The 25,640-nt window shown below is 35.9% G+C and overlaps 1 protein-coding gene across 5 annotated transcripts in view; it reads right to left on the bottom strand.

Annotated features, from left to right (window-relative positions):
• The window catches only part of LOC129740513 (serine-rich adhesin for platelets), a 420,359-nt gene extending 396,592 nt beyond the window's left edge, over positions 1-23,767 (bottom strand). For all 5 annotated transcript variants that reach the window (XM_055732213.1, XM_055732228.1, XM_055732220.1 and 2 more), the window contains exon 1: positions 22,359-23,767. The gene's annotated coding sequence lies outside the window, so the exon portion shown is untranslated. The remainder of the gene's footprint in view (positions 1-22,358) is intronic.
• Between the last annotated feature and the right edge of the window lie 1,873 nt (positions 23,768-25,640).

The raw sequence follows: 25,640 nt of genomic DNA, 5'->3' as shown, positions 1-25,640 counted from the left end.
GATCTTCGTAAATGTACTTGTCCTTGATTGTAGCAAAAAAATAGAGGTTCCATATATTTTCTGTACACATTAAACATAAATACGAGAACTCCCAACTCTTATTTTTTGCTTGCCACAATGGTGCTACGCTCAGAATCCTGTTATGAATTTTTTAATGAAACTTTTTTTGACAAAATTACACAGCGCTTTAAATAACTGTTACAAAAAAAAAATTTTTTTTTCAATTTTGTCCAGTGAATTCTGATACATACAATAATAAATTTCGGTGTTTTATGACTTCTTTGCGGTTCATAATGTGTTGATTTAATTGAGATACCATTAGAATAGGCTTTCTAAAGCTTCTTCATGAAAATCTTATAACTTTGGTAATGTTGATTGCTTATTTTTAAATAAAATAACTGAATTTATTGATGTTTGGCATGATTTTTCAATCAAACTTATGAAAATGGCAAAACAGGTTATCATCACACATTTTTTGGGTCAAATCACAAAATCCTAAAATTACAGATTTTGTTTTCGTCAAGAATTATTATTTTTGGCGGAAACTTTGATGCTTTATCATGTCGATGAGAAATCTCAAATCGTTCACTTAGTTTTATTTTTCAACTTTCCTCATTTCTGCCAATATTCAAGAACAAAACTATTTCTTTTTTATGGTGTTTTTTTATTCAGTATTTGAGTGCTGACAAAACTGGCCTTTCTCTGATTTTGATGAAAAAAAAATCCATCAAATTAAATTAACTGTTGAGCCAATTTATCATACAACTTTATCCTTGCTTGAAAGAAAAAAAATATGATCTCGCCAAAGGACTCAAAGATGCCTGTTATGATCTGTAGCTTTCTGATTTATTGGTTGTTCTACCGAACTTCTTTCATGAATTGGAATTTTAAAGTGGAAGTGAAAAAATTCGGAAAAAATGTAATCTGAGCAACAAAAAAACCCTAACACAAATTAAGTTTTGTCAATAAATAATATTGCATCAATGCCTTTACAAGAACACAATCAATTCTTTAAATTCTAGAAAAAGGTGACAATCTGAATCATTATAGGCCAAATGTGGATGCAAACAAATGAAGTACATATTTGATAATTTTCGGGCATAACTTTTTTTTTTTAATTTGTATGGACAAGTATTTTATGATGATGAAAGAAAATCGTGAAATAAACACAAATTTGGATAAGCTTCGCCGGCCGCACAAACATTTCTCGAGGGCCACATTCGGCCCGCGGGCTGCGTTTTACTCATCCCTGACTTAAATTACAAAAATTACAAAATAAAAAGAAAATTACAAAAAATACAAATATATTAAATGTGATAAAAATTTCAAACTGAACAAGATTATTTTTATCTGTCATGTGCTTCTTGATTGTTTTTTTTTTCCAAGATTCTTTAAGAACAACCCTTTTGGAAAAGAAAAGGTTCTCTTTAGTGAAATATTGAGTCTTTCATGCTATTTGATCATTTTATAGGAAATTTGTGCTTTTGAGCTAGTTAGAATTTTTCAATAAACATTTTCAGAACAACACTTTTTTTCGAAAAACACCTTTTCAGGCACCTTTTACTTAAAATTGTCCGATTGAGCTGAAACTTTGTTCAGGTCAATTTTTTTCGCCAATCAAAATGGTTCGTTTTTTTTAACTTAAACGACCATTTTTGTTGTCACCTTAACATGTAGATATACATATATGTGTGACGCGTTTTCGTTTTCGACGAAGGATGCTGCTGTTTTGTTATGCGACGAGCTGCCATGTCTTTCGTTCTGCGAATGCCTTCCACACCTTGCCTTAGTCGTCGTCACCACCGCTTTGCATTGGAACTGAATGTTGGAAATTTCCATATTAACTTCTCCCCGGGTAGTGTGCCAATGTGGGCAGAAACAACAGAAGAGGGAAAACAACAACAACAGCGAACATTCCCTTCAACCGGAACATAAAAACCAAGTATGATTTCATCCCCCCTTTCCGTGTCAGAGGGTTGCGATGGCAATGGCGAGCCACCTACCTGGTCTGGCTGACTGCCTACCTGTGTTCCACCATATTTCCATTTCTCGGAACATTTGGAGGCTGTTCCAAGGTTCGCTGGATGAAAAGTCTCTTCGAGGGCATCGGTGTGACATTCCGAGGCCAATAGATGGTCTGTACCATACGAAACGAGGCTGTCGGTTGATTGAAAACTTATTCTGCATTCGAATGCTCACTTTTTTTTCGAAGATTTGATAAATCATTTCAACTGTTTCCAACTTTAAGTTATGATATCATTCAATTCAAGAATATTTTTTCAAAGATTTCATTAATTTTATCCCTACAAAAACACAATTTACTCTGATTTTTTTCAGTTTTGATTAAAAGTTTGGTTCTATTTATTAATTTTAATTTCTCGTGACTGATTAATTCGATTCTTATTATCAGCTGAAAGGCTCCGAAATCGAATGTTTAAAAACACCAATAAATTATTTTAGCGGCAGACCCCCTAGTTAACGACCCCCACGGTCCAATTGCCAGACAGCCAGCCAACCAGTCAATCAGCAAATTTCCCACAAAGGTGAACCGGCTAGTCAATCGGTCATTGATGACGACGACGACGAAGAAACCGACAATGCTGTTGATGATGATTGACTGCGGTTGTTATTTTGGGACAGATTTTTTTTTCTTTTCAAAAATAGGTCCATCGAAAATCACCTTCACCGATTGTAATTCACTTCACGTTTGGGTAAATGTATGAGTATTTCGACATGAACATTTACAACCATCCTGTTCCGGGAGCTAGTACGGAAGAGTGGAGGAATTGGAGCGAAAACAAGAGTAAAATATGTACAGAAGGCAGCAAAACAAAATCTGTCATTGAACCGATTTTTCGGTGCGTGCGTGCGTGCCTCATGCTCATGGGTAACTACATGCGTGCCACTAATGGTGCGACACCCTCACTAATTTGTCGTTAATGGTTGTACGCGAGTCAACTCATTTGAACCAGATTGAGGCACCAACTTCGAGACTAAGTTACTTGGAAGAATGTGGAGAAATGGAAAGCGTCTCGAAACGAGGGCATCAGAAATGTTTTTTCTCTCTCTCGAAATTACTCTGTTTGTATCTTAAGTACCTTAATTATTGTTGATTCAATAATTCAAATGGGTCATTTTATGTCAAGCATAAATTGCGAAAACAATTTGTCCGAAATTCGCCAAACTTGGCAGACTCGCTGAGGTCTACAATACAATTTCCTTCAAAATCCATCATTTTTAAATCGATAGCTGTCAAAACAGTTGATTATTCAAAAAAAATTCTGTGCGTGAGTGTTGGAAAAGTATATACACACTATCAAAAATGAAGTGAAGAACAAGATCGAGAACTACGGTTAAGGGTCATCAGGGAAGTCAAGGCTCATACCAGAATTTTAATTTTGTTTAGAAGCAAATAACTCAGTGTAGATAGCTTAAATGTCCCGCATTTTTTTCTGCGATAAGCTAAAAGTGGAGCCTAGCTATGATCCGTTAAAACCTAACCTCAAACAACAAATTTTTGCTAGTTTCAGAGCTCGTAAGCTGAGTAGCCGGTACCCAGACATTGAGACAGATGGACTGATGGATGAAAATACTTGTGAAAATTCCTATTTCAAACAAATTCCAGCGGATGCAGCCTATAACATTTCCGCTCGTGAAAAGGTATCTGGCAGATATGGTTAGGTATTTGAAGATCGTTTATAAACAAAATTATGACTCTGCTCCTGTGACAAAAATTTTTTTTCAAAGCAAAAACTTTTAGCTTTTTTGAAAGCTTAAAAAAGTACTCTTGCACAAATATTTTGTAACCTACGACCTAAACTAACCGATATGAAGTTCAATTTCATGACGGTTTTGCCTCGTTATTGTTAGATTTTGTCAGCAGACATTTCAGTAAAAACGTTTTTAGTGGCACAAAAAAAATTGTCAATTTCGAAACAATTGAATCCACCTTATTGCCCTCAGTTTCTTTCGAAAGAGAAGTGTTGGGAACATGAAAAAGGAGAATGCAGTCTAGCAAAATTAAGATTTGACAAAGTATAAGACAAAGATGGGAGATATCAAGAAAAAAAGTAAAAATATGTTTTATAAAAATAGACCAATATTTTTTTCAAATTTTTTTTATGAATAACTAGCTGACCCGGCAAACTTTGTTGTGCCTTTGAATTTTCACAAAAATAATGTTCATCTAAGCAGGAGGTATATCATTATTTATGTTCATGAAATTGGATTTACTTCGTTAAATGGGGTGAATCGAGAGAGTTTTCAAACTGTTTTCATAATATTACTGCCAATTTACAATATGTGGAACTTTACAAAACTAGATCAATGAAAAAAGTAGTTATGACATTCTACTATAAATTTCTTAACAACAATTTTGTTGAATAGAGACTGTGGATAGTGGACAGTGGACGCAGATATTTAATAGCATCTAGCCATTGAGGCCAGGCTTCTTCCTATTTTTTGTTTATTCCAATTCCCCGTATAAACCTTTTTCGTCACCCGATTATATTCAAAGATTTGTTAACGGTAGTGCCTACCTCCAGGAGCAAAAATTATGGAGGAAGATTGATTTTCAGCGAAAGTTGAAAGCGATGAACTTCTAGGATAAACGTTAAAATGAATATTCTGCTGTTCTAAATTATTTTCTTTTCTTATCCTAGACACTGATATGTTTATTTTCTTTTGACCCCAGAATAAGTGCCCAAAGAATGTTTTGTTGAAATGTGTCGTCATTTCATGCAGTTTTAATCAATTGCCTTTCTTTCTTGGTCAAAAACGTGTGTTCCGAATTCCAAATTTGCAGACATCACTATTTGCAGTGTTTCCAAACAACATTTCCAAGTAATGAAATTTCGTGATTTTTTTGTTTATGCTGCAAATACCTATAAATTGTTTTTTTTTTTTAATTTTTTTTTTTTGCAAATATTCATATTCCATTCTGTTTTTTCGTTATCTATAACGTATTTGATATGTATTCGCATTAGATGATCCACTCTGATTTTTATGATCATCTTTTTATGACAATTTTATTTTTATCATATTTAGTAAGAAATGAATGCTTAAGCATATAAATTTAGAACATTAAATATATTGCATCCGCAATTCAAAGGGTTATGAAGTTTTTAACATATTGAACTTGATTCAAAATCAGAAAAGAAATTCAAAAAAATTCTTCGCAAATCTGAATAACTTTTCATTTTTTTTGTATTGGTCCTGGATCTTATTTTTCTCGAGACTAGAATTTGAATTTTCCAAGCTTCTTGAGTTCGAAGATGTTATTGAATCAAATATCTGTCTCTGTATTCTGATACTGAATAATGAATCAAATTTTAAGTTTTACTTCTACAAAGTTAACCTTATTTATACCTTAAATTTTGTTCACTTTTTAAGCATCTTGCAAGGAAGAAGAGGAGACTAACTTCGTTTTAATACGAAAAATATTTAGATTCAGTTAGAGATTTTTGTTTGCTTTTGCTTATAAAGTCCAAGAGATATCCGGACTTTTTTTTTTATCGAAACCCGGACAACTGGACCGAACGGCCTGACCGGACCATTTATTATATTTTTATATAATATCCGGGTATGTCCGGGAAAAACCTGACAATCAAGCTTTGGGTAAATCAGCTTAAAAAATGTTTTAGTTGCCTTGATTCCGAAGCAAAAATGACTATTTTCGGAAATATACTACTTACCGGCTTTTTGCATTTTTTTCATCCCATACGGAAGCTGAGAAAAATCATATCCAAGTAGGTATCCATCTCACTGGTGCCACGTGAAGAGTACAGTGGCTGTGAAAATGGGCGCCAAAACTTCCTACATAAAGATTGATGAGCATCAGTAAGCCTTGATTGCTTTTGGCGCCTTGCTACTCTGGGTGATTTGAATGACCAAAATAATTGGAAAATGGGATTGGATAATCTCTCCGTTGCCCTTTTTCTCCGCGAGAACGAACATATTAAAAAGGTTCCATGCAAATCGGATTAACCCTGCAAGAGTTATTCGTGTTCGCACATATTTATGTCTCCATTTTTAATACTTAGACCAAGCCCACCGCAAGTTGCTATTTCGGTCGGTATTTTAGATGTTTTGATTGGTTGCGTTTTTATCTACTTACTTACTTATTTTCGCACCCATTGTTGCGATCTAGGTTGGTATTTATGTTTGTTTATTTTCTGATAGCGACTACCAGCTGCGTTGCTACCGGGTTGCTACATAAACGCATCCTGTAACAACCTACTGCTCGAATGCTATTTCTCGAATCAAGTAAGTGACTGTTGGTGCGATGATGGGTTGATAGATATGTTGCTGAATGTACTCGATTCGAGGTTTAGCAACCATTGGTGGGCCTGGTCTAAGATCATAAGATTACCTTTATTTCCTTCGAAGAAAGTATTCCGAACAAATGAATGTTGGTTTTTAGTTATTCGTATTTGCAGTTGCTCCTTTTCTGAATTAACTAAGCTTTATGAGCAATAATTATTCGTTGGGCTTAGTGAAAATAAAAGGTGTCAAAATATCATACGAATCTGAGCTTGGGTTAACACCCCTTAAAGTTGACCAAATGAGTTGAAAATTGGTTAGAATCTTCTGGACATGTCAATTAGCAGTTCTGGATCAAAAGTTGTTGATTTGTGTGTATATAGAGTTTCTTACAACAGAGAAAAAAAACCTCGAAAAAATATTCAATCTATAATATCTCGTTAACTAAAAATTAAAAAAAAATCTCGTTAAAAAAAAATTTATTGTATCTTACGTTACATTTTCTCAAAAAAAAAACAATGCAACCATGAAATTTAGAATAAAAAATTTCATCAACAAAAATAAACTTTAAATTTAAGATAGACTTTTTTTTTTGTTTTCATTGTCTTTTTTTAAACATCAATAAAACCAATCAGTAGAATTAAAAAGAATCTTTACAACAAGTATTTTGTCAATTTTATATGACTTGACATGACATGAGTTCGGAGATATTATATTTTGAATAAGATGACTATTTCAAATTAGTGGATAAAAGAAGGCAGGGTCCAGAAACGAGGGGTGGGCGGGCCAACCTAAAATATTCAGGAATTGTATTGTAGATCTCAGCAAGTCTATCGGCCAAGTTTTGCGAATTTCGGATGAGTGTTTTTTTCCGCTGTCATACTCGACATGGAATGACCCATATATTTAAATATAAAAATGCTTTAATATGATGACAAACCAATACCAAAGTAAAGCATAATAGAAAAATTATAGCACGATAAGATATTGATTTTCAAACGACATCTGAACGACGTATTATTAAGGTTTCATGCACTACAATGACGATGAAAAAAAAAATCACTATGATAGCATTATTTTGTATCTTATTTCTGTGACGAAAAAAAGGATCAAATCAATCAACATTAATAATAATGAATCTATGTAATTGAAGTAGTTTTGGACGAACAACCATACCGAAATTTGGAATCACTTGACAACAAAAAGATGCATTTCTTGCTCTTAAAACACGTTCTTAAATGGTAGCTAAACGAGGTATCATTAAGGTTTCCGCGAAACCTGCAGTCGGCATATCATATTGAAAGTGAAACCTAAATTTGGCATTGAACCACCTATATTCAGGCATAGTGATACCACATTTTTCTTTCAAGGTGAGATAAAGGTATAATTTTGCTTTCAATGTTGGGAGGAGTTTAAAATAATCCACATAATAAATGTTATTTTTTCATTCATTTTTAAAGATTTTTTCAAGGCAATTTACTGTGAAAACATGTCCGCTGCAAGCTTCGTACGGAAATTTCAAATTATTAAATTTTAACACCTTCCATAATTTTTTTTTGGTTGCTTTTACTGCCAGAAATGGTTATAAAAAAAATTGGAAGGGATCCATCCAGTCCTGAATTAGAGCAACGAGTTTTAATTTTGAATGGAAATTTGTTTGAGAATATTTTTTCATACAAAAATCGCCAGAGATGTACTGAAAGTTCCAAAAAATATAACTTTTGATGCAAAATATTTCTTGATTTTTGCAGTACAGTTCACAGTGCAGTACAAAGCACAAAGCTAACTTGTACCCCTGAAAAGATACTTGATGTTATGCAAAATGTTTGTTTTCATAATTTTAGCGTATTATCTACTTATTTCAAATCTGTGTAACCGTAGGAGTAAAATAAAAAAATCTCGAAAAACTGCTTTGCATAGCCAGAGAATTGATTGGTTAATATAACCTTTGCAAGAACATTTAGTGAAATTATATAAAGCTCTAACTAGCAAAGCGTACCATTTATAAAATCTTTAAATCAGATTTTATTATTTTGAAATGGTTATAACTTTTTTCGTGTATTACTAAGCAGCTTGTCATGTTGGCTAAAAATGAAGCTTAAGAATAGCCATAACCAAAAATCAAACATCAATTTCGTTTCATTTTTTATTTGGATTTTCTGAATGATTTAAGGTACAAAAATTTCTTCTTCAATACAAAATTGAGACGCATTGCGCTACCTCAGGATTCAACCAAATCATCTAAAATTTTACTCTGATACTAGGTGATCCAAAAGGCATCGAAAAAGCATATGGGAGGAAACAGCCATTTTTTGCAGCGGTCCAATGTCTAACCTTCTCAACAATCTTACAGCATCGAGGTTAGAAAGATCATTTGTTTTCTCCAGTATTTACACAATTTTTTTATTGTATAGAGTGTTATCTAGTTGATTACAATATTATAATCATAAGTTTCCTCTTGAACTATATTTTTAGCTTTTAATCCTGATAAGAAAATTGAAAAATTCCAACTGTCTTAGATATTAAGCTTTGAGCATTGAATAAAGTAATATAAACATAATTTCGTATTAAAAACTGGCTTAATGATATCACCCACAAATTTTATATATACAGTTGAAAAAAAAACTTGCAGATTTACTTGTTTCAAGCTGCAAATAATTGAACAAGACATTCATACTTAATACACATAAAATATGATGTTATTTAAATTCTCGGAAACATAATTGTAAGCCATTCATGACTTTAGCAATAGAACAGTTCCGGCTCATTATTTCTTATTAATATTTGGACAATTATTTTCTCAACTAAAACTTCATAACTAAGGTTGCCATATTGCCCGGATATTTAATACTTACTTTGAGAAAAATTCGGTCCGGTTGCTTGAATTTCATTGAAAAAGCCTGGATTTTACCCGAATTTATTCATTTTATTTGCCAAATCAAACAAAAAAAATCAACAAATTTTAATGTTTTAATTTATCTAATTATGCGTCCAATATGAAATCTTTTCAAGGAAATTTTATAAAAATAATCCTGAAAAGTTTTTTGGAAGCCGAAAATAGGATGTAAAATATGCTGCTCAGGTTTGGTGGGAAAATTTTTTTTAAGATTTTTTTTAAATTTTTGATGAGAAATTTCTTGGTTTCGACCCAATTTTCCCGGATTTTGCCCGGATTTTGCCCGGATTTTGCCCGGATTTTTTATTGGTAATTTTGGATCATTGGTCCGGATTTTGCAGGTTTTTAGATAAAATAGCCCGGATTTGTCAGGCCCGGATATGTGCTGAAAAATGCTGGCAACCTTATTCATAACAAACATGTGAATTAATAAAAAGTCATTCATAATGCTTATATTTTCATGAAATCTTTGAGCTTCCAATTTTAAACATCATTTTTTCAACGCATCAAAACAAACCTGCCGATCACCGGTCGGCCTTTCGGTGTTTGTGTTTAAAACGATTCTACTACAGGACGTGTCTAAATTTGCATTTTAGTTTCACTAAAATTATTTGAATGGATTTTTTTGCATTTATTTTTAAAACAGGTAGCAAAACGTTTATTTGGAATTGATATGATGGATGAAATGATATAATTTTTTAAAATATCCCTTGTACCAATAAATGACCTTCACTTTCATTTTCCTCGTAAATCACAATTTTCCTGTAATTGAAACATTTATCAAAAAATATTCTTATCGGTAAAAGCGATCTTTTTTGGAAAAAATAGAGGAAAAATAAAAACAAAGCTTCTCTTGTCAAATTTATCGTGCAATGACTTAAATTGAAGATCTGTTGTACCGAGATTGATACAAAAAGTGATTGAATTTGAGAAAAAAAGTTATGGAACTTGCCAAAATCGATTTATATGTTTAAAAATCTAAAAAGGTTTTTTTTTTAAATTAATAAGTTCATATTTGATTAAAAGTTAAAAAAGCTTAATACTAAATACTTCAAAAACAATTAAAATTTGATACAAGAGGCGAACAGAAGCTTTGAACAAAATATCATTTCTCTCCAATAAAGCCGATAAATCTTTTATTTCTACGTTTTGTATAAGCAAACAATACCTAAACCAAAATTTTTAAACATTTTAATAGGCATAATTTTTTTTTTAATTTAAAAATTTTTTCAAACATCAAGACACAGCCTGTTCATGACAGCATCGTGTTCGATTCCATACATTGTTTTATGCTAAAAGCATTAAAAATTACAGCAAATAATAATGAAAGGCATGTTTTTTTCATTTTTTATTTATACAACACATTTGACTGAATTTTACGTGACACAAAATTTAACATGAAATGTGATGTTAAAATTTTTATCTGTAAGTTTTAAAATGCTGTATACCAAAACAGTTGAAAAAATTTGTAAGTAAGTAAGTGAGTTATTAAGTAATTGTTGAATTGTTGTGAGTTATTAAGTAAGTAACTAAGAAATTAAGTAAGTAAATAAGTAAGTAAGTAAGTAAGTAAGTAAGTAAGTAAGTAAGTAAGTAAGTAAGTAAGTAAGTAAGTAAGTAAGTAAGTAAGTAAGTAAGTAAGTGTTGTATCCCCGGAGACGAGGTGATATTGGAGTGAAATGACCGGGGTACAATACTAAAAATGAACTATTTATTTAACAGAGTAAAATGTGCTCGCGTGTGCACTCCTCAACTGCGGAAATCAAGATGACAAAAATATGTGAATCACTCGTGACGTCAATCCAGTTGACATCCAACGGTCAGCTGGATGAGCCCAGTGCTAAACTAGGGTGACCAGTGTTCCCAACAGTAAGTAAGTGAGTGATCAAAAAGTAGATATATGTACAATTATATTTTAGTCACTAAATATTTTTGGAATCATTTGTTGACCCCTTAGAAGTGTTCTGCCCATTTTTAATATGACTGAAGTATGTACTTCTATTGAATCCAAACAACGAAATGGTACCTTAAAAGTGCCCAGAAGAACAAAAACATAGCCGTCAAAATCGATCAACCTCAAGTGGGAGCTGTTGATTGCTCCTTTTTGAAGCACGAGTAGAGGTATCTATGAACATTTCTGACTGGGATGAGTCCCCTCCCCGTGTGTCAAGCAATTATCCGAATGAAATCCAAACACAAAAGCCGGAACACTACGGCGGAACTCGGAATTAATTTTGCTCGGATAAAACCGGGAAATGACTGTGAGTTGTTGCCCATTTCAACAAACGGAATCCTGAATTATTCATTCGCTCCCCGAAAATCCCCGGACTGCTGACTGGAGTGTTCTGCCATTTCAGCCATTTCTTCCAGTTTGCAGTTTGCCCGAGTAACAAATGACGTCAATTCCCGTTTCTCATAATTTTACCGTTTGCCGCTCCTTCTTGCCCCCCCCCCCCCCCAGCTGGAAAAACAACATGAAAGAGAAGAACACAGCATCCCGCGACGAGTCTTCATCAAATCCACCTTCCATCGGCAACCCACCTCGACTATCATCAAACAAACGCGCCGTCGTTGCTGCAACTCCTGGTTGGTTTTCGTCCAGTATTCCGAGTTTTAAAGTCCCGTTTACCTTTTGTCCCGTGCTCATGACCTATAAATTTTCCTGTCGGTGTTTTATTTCCATCCTTCTTCTGCCGATCCGTCTCGTGATGGCAACCAAACACCATCCAGCCCCCCTTTCTCCATCCATTCGTTCATTCATCCCCCCATTCCCTTCTCCCAACAAGCTTTTCTTTTCTTTGGGAAAACACTGAGCTTGGACCAAAATCCAGGAAAAAACAGGGTAAGAAGAGGCGCTGGCGAAATAAATGGAGTCTCATATCATCCCCCCATTCCTGAGACGTCGTTTCGAGGAGGTTTTTTTTTGTATCCTACCAACTCGCTTACCTACTTCATTCTCGTTTTGGTTCCGTTTCAGGTGTTGAGAAAATCGATTTTCCACTGGTTGCGCCAGCAGAGTTTCCCGCTGGGTTGGGTTGAAAAAAAGACGGAACGCTCCTCTCCTAACAACAATGGTGATACACATGATGATCCTAACGATGACGAAGACAGGAGGGATTCTCCCAGTGAAGTACGCCATTAATGGGGACCGTGGAGTAGTTTTGTAGGATGTCTTTTCGAGAAATACTAGAAATATGGAGTATTGGGTGGGCTTGAAAGATGGTACATTGGTACATGCCATTCTTTCTCAACAATACACTAACCTATGGTTTCGAATGATTTTTTTCATCATTTTTATTGTAGCAAACCAACTTTTTCGTTATTTATTACATGAAAAGTTCACAAAAATGAGTTTAGTTCTTGAAAACAGAAGGATTAATGGAATCAGCGTGGAACCTGTTATTTTTCATGGGTATCATATTTTGTGATGGACCCTTAGGCCCATTTGGGTCCTTCCTCCACCCCATACGCTTCTTTAGAAGTGGGAGGGCCATATTATCCTAAAGATAATTTTATTTTGCTTAAAATTTTCTTTTTCTGTACGACTTATTTATTCTTACTCCCGCGTATGTCCATCACCGTACAATTTAACATCTGATTCTTCGTCAGATTCACCATAAGGTTCAATCATATCAAAGTTGGGGCTGAATGCCAACGACCACGTGTTTTACGCCCAAATTTTGAATGCTGTTAACTTTTGAGAAATCCCGAATATCAAAACAAAATGCCATCTTTTTATTTGCTGATTCTCAAATAACGATAACAATGTATAATAATAAAAAATTTCGTCCTTGTACGAGTTAAAAAGGTGCACCAATATTCAACTCGACAAATAATCTGCCGCCATATTTGCAGCGATATAAGTCAAACAATTGAATTTCGTTGCCTACCTGAAGGCGTTTTATCTAAAAGGATATAAAAAAGTGTACTTCAAAAAGCAGAATTTTCGATAAGTTTAGAAACAATACATGATTTTTTGCCAAAGTATGGTTAGTTTATAAAAATACGATGAACATGTTATTAAACATTTGGTGTTTCAATTATAACATACCGCGTAATCATATACCGCGTAATCATTGTTCCATTTCTCACCACCCTTTCGGTATGGTGCTGTTTCAGTTTTTTTACAAAAAATTTATCAAAAATCGTGTTATTATCATATTCTTTCTTTTGGATAATACGTAAATCTGTTCCCTGAATACTCGTAAACTTTCAATTTGGTTCTTTGATGATTGGTATCGCTGTACACAGCGATTATTAGAGTGTCCTACCCGGGATTTCCCGGTCGAGAAATCCCGATAATTTTTTTTTTTTTTATTTTATTTTATTTTTTTTTTTTTTTTTTGAGATAGGGAAAAGCCCGTGGGAGTAGAATTTATTTGAATTCGAATCCTTGCTCCCGTAGGCATAAAACCTTCATTTTATTTTTTTTCATGATTTTTTTCGAATATTGTTCTACAATTCATTGGTTACAATTTGTTTTTGGATTTTGTATAAATAACAGCTTCTGATGGTGTTGGCAGCGGTGATGGAGGGCGGTGGTGGAGGGCGGTGGTGGTCGGCTTGGTAGCGATGGAGGCGGAAACGATAAAAAAAATATATATGGGGGCGGGTATTAGTTGGAGTCGATTGCAGAGGTTGTAGCATGATGAGAATTTTCAGGACGGTTGCGCACCCTCAGTGAGATTTCAATCTCTATTGAGAGGGTGCGGTGGGCATCTAGTATCTTCTAGATAGTCGGCATCAGGGATTTACAGATACAGATTCAGATTATTTCTCAGATGAAATTTCAGTTTCAACTTGAATTTTGTACAGTTGTTTTCCGATTGTAAAACTGTTGGCAGAGCGTTGAATCTTTGGCTACCATAGTAAGAAAAAGTAGCTTTACCCCTTTCCGTGTTCATACGACGTGTCGTCAAGTAATTGTGTCTTCGTGTATCATATCCATGGGTTGAGAGAGGAAGTTGCAGGTTCCGGTGGGTGTGTGGATTGTGGATAAAGTTTTTGATTTGAATCAGAGTTTGTAATTCTCGCAAGGCTTTTACAGGAAAAACTGAAGGCGGAGATTCTCGATACAAGTCAATCGTAGGGTATAATTTCGGTTTTCCAAATACTATTTTTAAACACCTGTTTTGTAGAGCTTGTAAAGACTTCAACCTGCTTTTACTGGCACTTCCCCATATTGCAACCATGTACTGCAGTTTCGATTGGACAAATGCATGGTATATTGATAAGCGTTGCTTTATTGGAACAACCTTTCTAATCCTCCAGAGAAGGCCGCACGTAGAGCTTATCTCCCTTGTGAGATTTTCGATGAGGCTTGTCCATTTAAGATCAGCATCAATGATGAGTCCAAGGTATTTGTAACTTTGAGCTTTATCGATGGTTGTGAATTGAAAAACTAGGTCATTATTTAGTGGCATTTGAAACGACCTCCGAGAGTTGAAAACGGTGTATTGCGTTTTGGTGAGATTAAGAGACAGCAGATTTTCAGAGAAAAATTCTTGAAGCAGTTGTAAATCTTGTTTCATTTGAATAACGACTTCTCCAGGATCATTGGTGATGTATAACAACGAAGTGTCATCTGCAAAGAGTCTTGGTTTTCCTTTTAGACCAAGCTTCGGTAAGTCATTTATGTACAACAGAAATAGTAGCGGTCCTAAGTTGCTCCCTTGTGGTACGCCGACAGTTAAAGGCAAATGCGTACTGTTGCTTCCGTTGACTACTACGTACTGTTCTCTTCTGCTCAGATAATCTTCAAATAACTTATTGGCCGTTCCTCGGATACCATAAATATGCAGTTTTTCCAGCAGCACAGAGTGGTCTATGGTATCGAAGGCCTTTTTTAGGTCCAAATAGAGAATGCCCACTTACTTTTTTGCATCCAGACCATGTAGAATTTCGTCCACTAGCTCACAAGCTGCTTTCAAGGTACTTGATCCGCTTCTAAATCCGTATTGGTGGGTATAAAGAATTTTGTGGGTTTAAAGAAAATCTGTCAGCCTAGAAGCCAACATTTTCTCAAGAATTTTGCTCAGAATTGATAAAACAGATATCGGCCGGTAGTTGTTTACATCCGATTTACTCCCTCCTTTATGTATTGGAATAACTTTTGCCATTTTAAGGTAATCGGGAAAGCTGCCAGTTGTGACCATTTCATTGAAAACGTCATTTAATATGGTTGCGAAAAGCTCATGATGCATTTTAACAAAGTATGCTGGAATTTCATCCAAACCACAACTTTTGTTTGGATCGAGTTCTTTTATTTGTAAAAATTCGGGAATTCCCGAATTCCGGGAAACGCTTAAAAAATCCCGGGAATTCCCGAAGCCAGTAAAATGATCTAAATTACTACAAATTTACACGATCTAGGGTGAGTGCTCCTTCTTTGGTCCTAGAGCCTATTTTAGTCCTAAAATGCCGAAAAATGTAAATAATTTATTTTGCTTGCAAAGGATAAAGATGCTGCTATGTGCCCAATGAACTCTTATTCTACCTGAATCCTTCCATGCCGGTTTTTGCCATAAAAAGTCTTTCTCATAAAATTTTCAACGTTTTTAAAAATGTGCCTCCTATTCAGTGGTAAATTAGACAGCTCAATTAGTGGGGTGCGCTTTAAGAAATGAGAGGAAATAAGGGAAAATCACGTTTTTTCAGTGTCCAAGCCAATATTTGAAGGGTTATTACTTTCACTGTGGAGAATATGAACCAGACTACCTATTTTTCCAAAAATAAATGTAAATCTATGGAAAACCCGGAAAATTTGTAAAGGGTCCAAATATAGGAGATTTTGACTTTGATGATCCATTTTTAGACCTAACATCACAAAAACTTTGTGTGAATACCAAACAAATCAACAAAAGTGCGAATTTTTAATTGGGGCATAATTCAGAACCAATATTGAACATTTCTTACATTTTTTGTAAGCTTTACGCAAATTAACTATAAGTTAGTAGACATATAAAAGTTTGAGCTATTTTTCTGCTGATAGAGCTGATGGGGAGTAAAAGTGTTTAAAATATTCTTGACAGAAATGTAAGTTTTTTTAGTCGTTAAAAAGCTGAAATATTTTGTATGGTAATATTTAATTAAAGATTACACTTTTAATGAATTTGTTTATTTATTTTCGAAAAATCATATATTTTATAAGAATTTTAGATATAGGTCCAATTGAAGGTACCAGTACACTACCAAAATAGGAACAGTAGGTTCAAAGATGGAAATTTTGATCATCAATATCTATGCAAATCTTTCAATAAAGGCAAAACCTATGTTGAAAATTATCATTGAAACTTGTAGATCATTATCTTAACTATAAATAAATTTCTTTAAAGATAGAAAGCTCCCGTATGTTTATGAGAACAGCGTGATTATTTAAAAACCACCGCTTAAAGGGTCCAAAGTAGGGCAACTAACCCTACATTAGAAAAATGAAACATATTGAGTAAGGAAAATGATTGTTCTACCACTCTGACCATACTGACTGGACACTCGATTTAGTTTGTTGGATAATTTTTCCAACAGTACGCAATAACGATTCCAGAGTGCGCATCGATCGATTTGAGAAAAACTATCCCAGTTAGAAAGTACAACCCAACTTTCAAAAAAAAAAACGATAAAATCTGGCTAAGCATTTTTCCGTCGGTGTTGTAAATCTACAAAATTTGACAAAAAAAAAATGCCTCAAAATGGTTAAGTTTGTTTTCCAAGTGTCATGTCAGTGTGATTAGTGACCTTGATGGCTTAGTCTTAAATATTTTATTTTTCTTAAATCTGGTTAACACAAGGAATTTGATAAAAATATGTTTTTTTCAATCAAAAACCTAGTGTAATAGTGAAAAAAAACGCCACGAAAGAATCTGAATGTTCTATTTTGCAACACTCATCATTTATAACTTCCGTTTCGGATACTGTTTACAGTAGCAAAATCATCAGATCATTCATTATGACGGAATTTTACATCGCACTTCTCTCATGTAACAACAGTGCCCCAGGACTAGATGGTATCAAATTCAGTTTGCTGACAAACTTACCAGATCCAGAAGCGCCTTTAAAACTTATTTCCTCAGAAATGACGTTAGGTAAAAGCAATCACAATTCAGAAACCCGTGAAACCAACCGCGGATCCCAACTTTCACAGGCCCATTGCTGTAATTTCCTGCTTCAGGAAGCTCTTTGAAAAAATGATACTAAATGTATGGAGTGCAAATTGCACTTCAAAAGAAGATTATTTTCAGAACAATTTACTTCTGTTCAGATAGCCAAGCAGCTATCAAATCACTCAGTGCTTCCAGTTCTAGATCAAAACTGGTAATCGCATGCCGGAAAGCAATCAAAGAACTTGCTGAAGGCAATGGATTAAACCTTCTATGGGTACCCGGACATAAGGGAATTTTTGGAAACGAATGCGCCGACGAACTCGCTAGAGCTGGGTCGGAAAAGGAATTTTACGGACCAGAGCCGGCTGTCCCAATATCGCCATGTTGGTTCAGAAACCAAATTCAAACTTGGTCCTCTAACCAGCATGAACGATACTGGGAAGAGTTGGACACTTGTCGTCAAACTAAATTATTTTTAGAAAAACCATCTCCAATCATATCGAGTTACTTATTAACTTCAAATAAATCTCATTGCAGCATCTTGATCAGAGCACTCTCCGGTCATTGTAAACTCAACTATCACATGCACAACATTCAGCGTGCTGAATCTCCAGTATGTGGTAGTTGTGAATCAGATGTGGAAGATCCCTTCCATCTTATATGTAACTGTCCCTCATTTGCCAGGCTACGTTTTCGTACTCTGGGATCTCACGCTTTAAGCGAATCTGAGTTTAAGAAATTAAACTTAAAAAACATTCTATCATTCCTTACCGAATGTAGAAAAGAGCTTTAATGCTAATAATCCCTAGTGGAAAGGCTTTATGCCATCTTAAATAGATTGAATTTATTTATTTCTTTTATAGGTTTTTCAGGTTTCTCAGGTAAATGATGAAATCTTGGATAAAAAAAAGCTAGGCACAATTTTCCCGTATGTTTGGATAACGTGCCGCTATTAAGCCTACCCCCATTCTGATACCTGATACCTGAAGTCCAGCCGAAATATCTTTCATTGTGACAGAATTTTACATCGCACTTCTCTCATGTAACAACAGTGCCCCAGGACTAGATGGTATCAAATTCAGTTTGCTGAAAAACTTACCAGATCCAGAAGCGCCTTTAAAACTTATTTCCTCAGAAATGACGTTAGGTAAAAGCAATCACAATTCAGAAACCCGTGAAACCAACCGCGGATCCCAACTTTCACAGGCCCATTGCTGTAATTTCCTGCTTCAGGAAGCTCTTTGAAAAAATTATACTAAATCGTTAGGATGGGCGAGCAGACGACTACTTTCAACCACTTAATTCGGTTTCCGCAGGGGTAGAGGGACATCGAATTGTCTTGGACTACTATCATCACAGGCTCAAACTGCCTTCGAAAGCAAACAAGAGCCTCGGTCTTTTTGGACATCAAAGGAGCCCTTGACAACGTTTCCCTGGTTGTGCTTTCTAACAAGTTGTATTAGAAAGATCTTTTACCCATCCTTAAAAACTTCTTCTCCAATCTGTTGTGAGAAAAGCATAGGCACATCAACTATGGCTCGACTACGATAAGACGAATCAGCTTCATGGGCATCCCTCAAGGATCATGCCTGAGCCCCGTCCTATACAACCTGTACGTAAGCGACATCGGCGATTGTCTCAAAAATTCGTGTAAATTATTGCAAGTGGCGGATAATTCTGTGGTTTCAATCACTGGTCCAACAACCTGCAAATCCATTGCAAAAATTCATTAGATGGCTTATCCGCTTGGACGAATCAACTGAGTTTTCTGCGGAAAAAACGAGGTTCCAAGTGTTTTCTAGAAAACACAAATCATCAACGTTGGATTTGACACTCATAGGGAAAAGGGTCTCACAAGTTCTTTGCCACCAAAAACTTGGGGGTTTTCTGAGGTTTGATTCAAAATATAAATGGAAAAGTCAGGTGGAATATTTGAAGCAGAAGTGTCAACCCAAGATTCACTTCCTTTGAACGATCACTGGTACATGGTGGGGAGCACACCCAGAACCCTTAATATGCTTGTTCAGAACCACTATATTATCAGTATTGGAATACGTCACGTTTTGCATCAAAAAAAAACCGGTGACACTCACCTTATTAAACTTGAAACGATCCAGTATCGATGCCTTTGATTATCGATAGGCAGCAGGCACAAAGAGTCTTGAAATTCTGGCTGAAGTGCCTCCTTTAAAATGTTGACTTTTAGAACATTAATTCATCCCTCAGGAATCCCGCATCCGCATATCACAGATAATTTTGAACAAATGCCAGTTGAAGCCTTAATCGAAGTATCTGCGAGCCTGAATCTCTTTTCTCAACCTTTCAACATCGACATGAGATGCAATCACGTTACGTTCGACCTTACAGTGAAAGAAGAAATTCGCAACATCCCATATGGTATGGGATCTAAAGTGATACTAGCTTTGTTCGCCAATAAATATGGCCAGACAGACACCCACCAACGATATACACTGATGAATCCAGCATCCATGGAGGTATAGGATTTGGTATATCACATGATTCATACACGGAATTCTACAAGCTGAACAATCCTTCAACAGTGTTTGTCGCAGAGTTGGCTGGAATTAATGGAGCTCTTCAACGCATCGAAAGACTACCAACAAACACCTACTAAATCTTGCTGTAAATGATACAAAGTTCCCGGCTGCAACGATAATGTCGCTTTACAAGCCTCAGGTACAGATAGCTTCCCAAACGAGATTTCATGGCAAACTTTGTTAGTTTAATATGCTTGATAATGTCTGCCATCTTTCCCCATCCGGTTGCTGTGAAACACTCCAATTCCGGTAGCTGCCTGAAGTCTGCCTTTGCGTAGGTTTCGTCGTCCATAACCACGCAATCAATCTTTGTCAACAATGTCGTATACAGCTTCCGAGATCTTATTTTTACCCCAATGCTACCTTCTTATAAGTCGATAGTCAGGATCGTTTTGCTTCATTCACGGTTGTAGATGATATTCTCAACTTATTGGCTACATCTCGAACGGATAGATTGGAGTTCCGCTTGAAAGTGCTAGTCACTCTTCTGTTCGTTACTGCGGCTCCTAGATTTCGATTTCCCCCAGAACTCGGCTTCCTAGTTGTCGAAATACGATCCTCGAACACTTTTATTACTTTGGTAACGGTTGATTTCGGCACCATCAACGAATTTGTTATTTCTGCGTGCGTGTAGTTTTGATTTTCACGACGCATGTACAAAATTCTTGTTCGTAGCTCCTCTTGCTGGGACGCCATTTCGAAAACTAAAGACCTAATGTTGAAAGCCAAATGGAAGCATCATTTTGCACAAAATGAGATTTTTTTTATCTGAATGATGAGTTCGAGTTAAGAGAAACGACATATTTCGACCGTGAGCCCTTAAGAGTTGATGTAATAGTCTTAAAAATAGATGTCCAAACAATGATTTCCGTTTGAAAGAAAATAAACAAGTAATAAGGTTCTACACTATTTTCATCCTTACAGGGTGATTGGAGTTTTCCCTGCGTCAATTCCCGACTAGACTTTTATAACAAAATTATTCCAAATTTTTCTAACATGCCTTGAGACTATTTAAAATTTTGTATTATAATTCCGCACAGTGAACTTACCTAGATTGCACACTGCGACAAAAATGTCTGTATTTTCTAATTTTTATCGATTTTTGCACCAAATTATGCTATGACTTTGATTCCACTTTGATTTTGTTTTAAAAAGAAGATAAATAAATGATGACTAGTTTTGGTATATTTGTTTTTTTTTTTTCATTTGTAAGGCATTTTGCCATTGTTTGAAACTCAATAGCATATTGTGCATTCATTTTGCTATCGATGCCTCACAATGGTCGTGGTTTGGCATCATATTTCAACATATTGATATAACACCAAACTATGATATAATTTTGGCATTGATAGCTGATAGTAGTAGATAGTAGTAGCTGATAGTAGCTGATAGATAGTAGACTGTAGTTTGCTATCAATTCTGGTATCAAACAAAGTATGATTGGATGGTTATTGAAAACTTAAATGGTCTCCATAAAACTCATTCTAACTTTCAAAAAACCCTTCTAAACGGTTTTTTTTATAAAGCTGCTGAGATCAAGTAGTTATTTTAAAAAGCAGAAACATTTCAGGAACATAGCAGAACTTTCCAACTCAACCTCTATACAAAAAGTATTGCAGTTGGGTAAAGTTTCACCTATAAAACTAAAACAAAAAAAATGTTGAAACTAACCTACACACTAAGAATACAACTTTTCCTCTGGGCATAATGGCTCTCCGAACCACAGGAAAATTGTTTAATTTACACGAAGTTAGGATGGAAATTCATCTGCATCTCGGGACGCTTCCATTCTTCTGAAAATAAAATTTCAACGAGTGCACAGGTACTCGCACAACGGTCCTTTAGCACGGGAAAGCTCAGCTGTCAAACGTTTTTTGTCGCACTTTTGTTGAATATCCTTTCCCATCTCATGTGACTGCTTGTGTGAAAGAGACACAATGAAGATTCAAACGGTGTGATGATAAAGGCTTAAGGAAGACTTCAAGGAAGTAAGTTGCTTATGTTTGCAATAACAATTCCCAAATCGCTAACCATTAATGAAAAGTTCCGCTAAGAAAACAGTAGAAAATGCTAACCGTGAGTTGTGTTGTTTTTTTGAAAAAAAACTCTTTTTGCAAGTGATTCATTTAAAACCTCCATAAACACAGGAGAAACCCGTTTCGAACGTTCAGGTTAGTTTGACTGCTGTTTTTCTGAGCTTTTTTTCCGTCCCAAGGTCATCCGGTATATAATTTTCAGTTGTTGAAAATACAGGCAAAAAGATTAAGTGTGTTTTATTTAGGTCGTTATCCTTCAAAGGATGGAAGTAAGTTTCCACTCGAATTTGACGCTCTTGTTTTTTTAATTAAAAATGTGTTTGAAATTGTGCCTAATGACATTTTCAGCCACCCTGATAATGTCTAATTTCAAAGAAATCTGATTTTGATGGAATAAATTTATTTTCTCTAAGACATGTGCACGGCGTTTAATTTATGTTTTTCGAGTGGTTAAAACAACTTGCACGCCATTGACTCCAAAACAAAGTCTTATAAGGTTAGTACTTACTTGGTATTCTTTTTTTTTAGCAGAATGCAGTTTTCGCACAAAACAAAACCGACCAACTATCCGACGGGCTGAGAGACGTTCCCATTAATCCCCGGAACCGAAAAGGAAAACACTATGGAAACTGTCGGAGGGGGTTGTGCCTCACAATAGGGTTACTTCCGGTTTTCCACTCTCCTTCGTTTTCTCGTTTTTCGTTGACTGCCCTTCCCAAAATGAACTCAACTCAAGGAGAAACCGCGTGGACAGGTGTAATCCTTAATGATGTCCTGGGTCTTCTTCTGGTCGATCTGCACTTTCTTTTGTCAGTTCCTTCGATGCCACGAAACAAACTGGATCCGTCGGTAAATCCTTTTTTTTTTTTTGTTGCTTTAGGACAGCGACTTGAGATGACACACTATGCTGAGAACCACCCAGGATTACAGCGTTTTTCCATTTTGATTTCCCCTCCCACTGGTCTGTGCTTTGCGTGCTTTTTTTCTAGAAATTATTATTATATTTATGGTTGAGAACTTTGCTGCGCTTTAATTGTGGAGCGACTTTCACTGGAACTTTCACTAACCGACAGATTGATTTGGTTGCCACTTGAGCTGATTGATTCGATTTTTTCTTCTTCCTCTGAACTTTTTTGAGCAATGTTGGGGAGATTTCACAACGTTTCACTTGCTAGTTGAGCAGATTTTGCGATATATACTTTTTTTTTGGTAATAAATTTTTGCTATCTATTTGGGAGATGGGCTCTACTGGTAACATTTGTGGGTGGTAACACTGCGATTTTCACACGGTCTAGCAGAAACTTTGGTAACGACTTAGGATCCCATCCGCTAGCTGCAACAATCCACACGTGCACTTCTGACGCTTGGCGGCGCTCCTGCCGTCCGCCATTTCCGCCCCAGAGCGCCCCACCTTCTTGAAGGTTTTTACTATTCCAGCTGACTTTTTTTACGGTCACTAACTTTTCCCTCTGTATCCTTGCACTGCGGGTCACCACTTCAGCTTCCGGAAGCGCCAGATAAAAAAAAACCCTCTGGTGCACTTCTACAATATCCCGAACTTTTCTCGCACAATGCACCAGGAAAAAAATCAGAGGAACCGATTTCAGTCCCCTAAATTTGCACTTTCGAATCCCAACGACGCGGATTGATGCTGGTTGATGGATGTATCGGAGATATGGTGGCCACTAAATTTCGGTACACACTAACTCGGGTGAGGTCTATTTGGCCCTCACCCGCGCACTTCCCCTTTGTTTACTCGCCCACACTCCCCCGCGTTCCAGGAGCTGGCTCTGGTGGGTGTGAGGGACCACAGGAAGTACACAAAAAACACAAAAAAAATCTGCTGGCTCTAGCGAAGCGTTTAGGGAGTAGAGTTAGTAGACTCTGCTGCCTCAGGAGCACCGCGACCACGTCGTCTACACACAAACGCACCACGACTGACGACGGCTGGCGACGTCGACGATGACGACGACCCGAAACTCGAGAAAAGTCTCTCACGATCATCCCCCCTTTCTCGCCATTCTCCCCATACATCCATCCTCATTCTCATTCTCACAAGAGGAGGAAAAAATCTCACGAGAGTTTCCACAGACAGGCGCACTCACTCAGCATTTTTCTCAACCCCAATACACCACGAACTTCAGTATTCTAACTGAAATTCATCTCATCTGTCAGCATCCACCGAGAAAATGCATCCCAAACACAGACACCAATCAAGGGAAAGCTCTCCCACAATTTTCCCTTCTCTCAATTTTACCAAACCAAAAAAAAACAGCATCAAATCACCAACACCACCACCGAAAGATGATGATTTTCATGACCCAATTTAGAACGGGCAAGTCGGCCGTACGTTCATCCAACATCTGAACTTTTTATGCTAATGGCTTCACCGGTTCCTTTTTTTGTTGTTTTTATTTATGTTGTTTTTCGTCTTCTACTCCTTCACCTTCTACCAACAATCTAGAGTGAAGTCTGACTGTTTTACTGCTATTATGCTTTGGATGTTTGTTCTCCTTCTTTACTCAGACGAGTTTTACTTAACGAAACAGTATTTTATGTATTGTGCTGCACTCTCGGGTAAAAGTTTTGTTTTCAATAAACGACTGCTGAACTTGAAAGCCGATCGCGAGATGCTTCTATTTTATAAGTCATTTCGAATTTGATGGAATCGATTCTGATGTGCTGTCGATTTTGATGGTTATAGAAAAGTTTTTCATCAATCCATCAACCATCAGAGAAACTTTTTCGCCTCACGGCATATTTGATGCACATAATTCCTAAAATTCACTCGATCCATGGAAATTTTTCGGACATCCCATATTCACCAGATCACGATACAGTTGGTCCAACCACCTCGCTCATTGCGCCCCCGAATGGGGGAATGCTGAAATTTGCCAAAAAAAATTAAATGAAAAAAAAATTGATGGATAAAAATATTTTTGCATTCTAATAACAGTTTGATGGCCAAGAACATAGACTCACAATTGATGAATTCTTGAAGAATTACTCTTACTCGGATAGATTAAACAAGCCAACAAAGTACACATTTTTCCGAGGTGCAAAATAATCAGGAACTGATTTTCAACGATTTGGGGCGTTAAATCCATATATTCAAATAAAGTTTTTTCTCGTTTTCTTTTGAATCTCTCGGTATCTTTTGAAAAAAAGGAAAAAAGGGAAAAAATCATTTCAAAAATTTGTGCACCTTATGGAACACTTCAAAGGGTTCAAAATAATCAAGGAATTAAAAAAAAAAACAAACAAGAAAATTTTTTCTCTATTTTGCAGTTGATTGCAAGAGGAATAAATAACTCCGATATGATGGATGATATCAAAATCGTCATTGAACGTATTTTTTTTATAAATTTTTATTTTATAGTTTCGAGGAAACCGTTGGCTTGATACACATATCTAGCTGCATAGGAATATTTTCTTGCCGAAAAATTAGCAACAGAAGAGGACTTGTCAAAGGACTTGACAAAGCCACTTCAGATTGTAATGAGCTAGAAAACGAACACATAAGCGGATTTCATCACATTCATGTACGTCTGAAATCAAGAGGAAAACATTTCAATATCCTTGCGATATATGGGCCACAAAATAAAATTTTCGCAGATTTTAACTCTTATTTAGAAGCTTTTCTCGCCAGTTCCAATTCCGGATCATCTTCAGTCATAGTTGGATGCATAAAGATTCCTTTGAATAAATTCAATAACCCTCAGACGGCAGATTTTACAGACCTTCTAAAAAGTTATAACTTTCAACCGACTATTGCTCAAATAATCCACAG

The sequence above is a fragment of the Uranotaenia lowii genome, chromosome 1 (genome assembly GCF_029784155.1).
Source record: "Uranotaenia lowii strain MFRU-FL chromosome 1, ASM2978415v1, whole genome shotgun sequence".
Classification (NCBI taxonomy): Eukaryota; Metazoa; Arthropoda; class Insecta; order Diptera; family Culicidae; genus Uranotaenia; species Uranotaenia lowii.
This window is presented reverse-complemented; position numbering and strand designations above follow the sequence as displayed.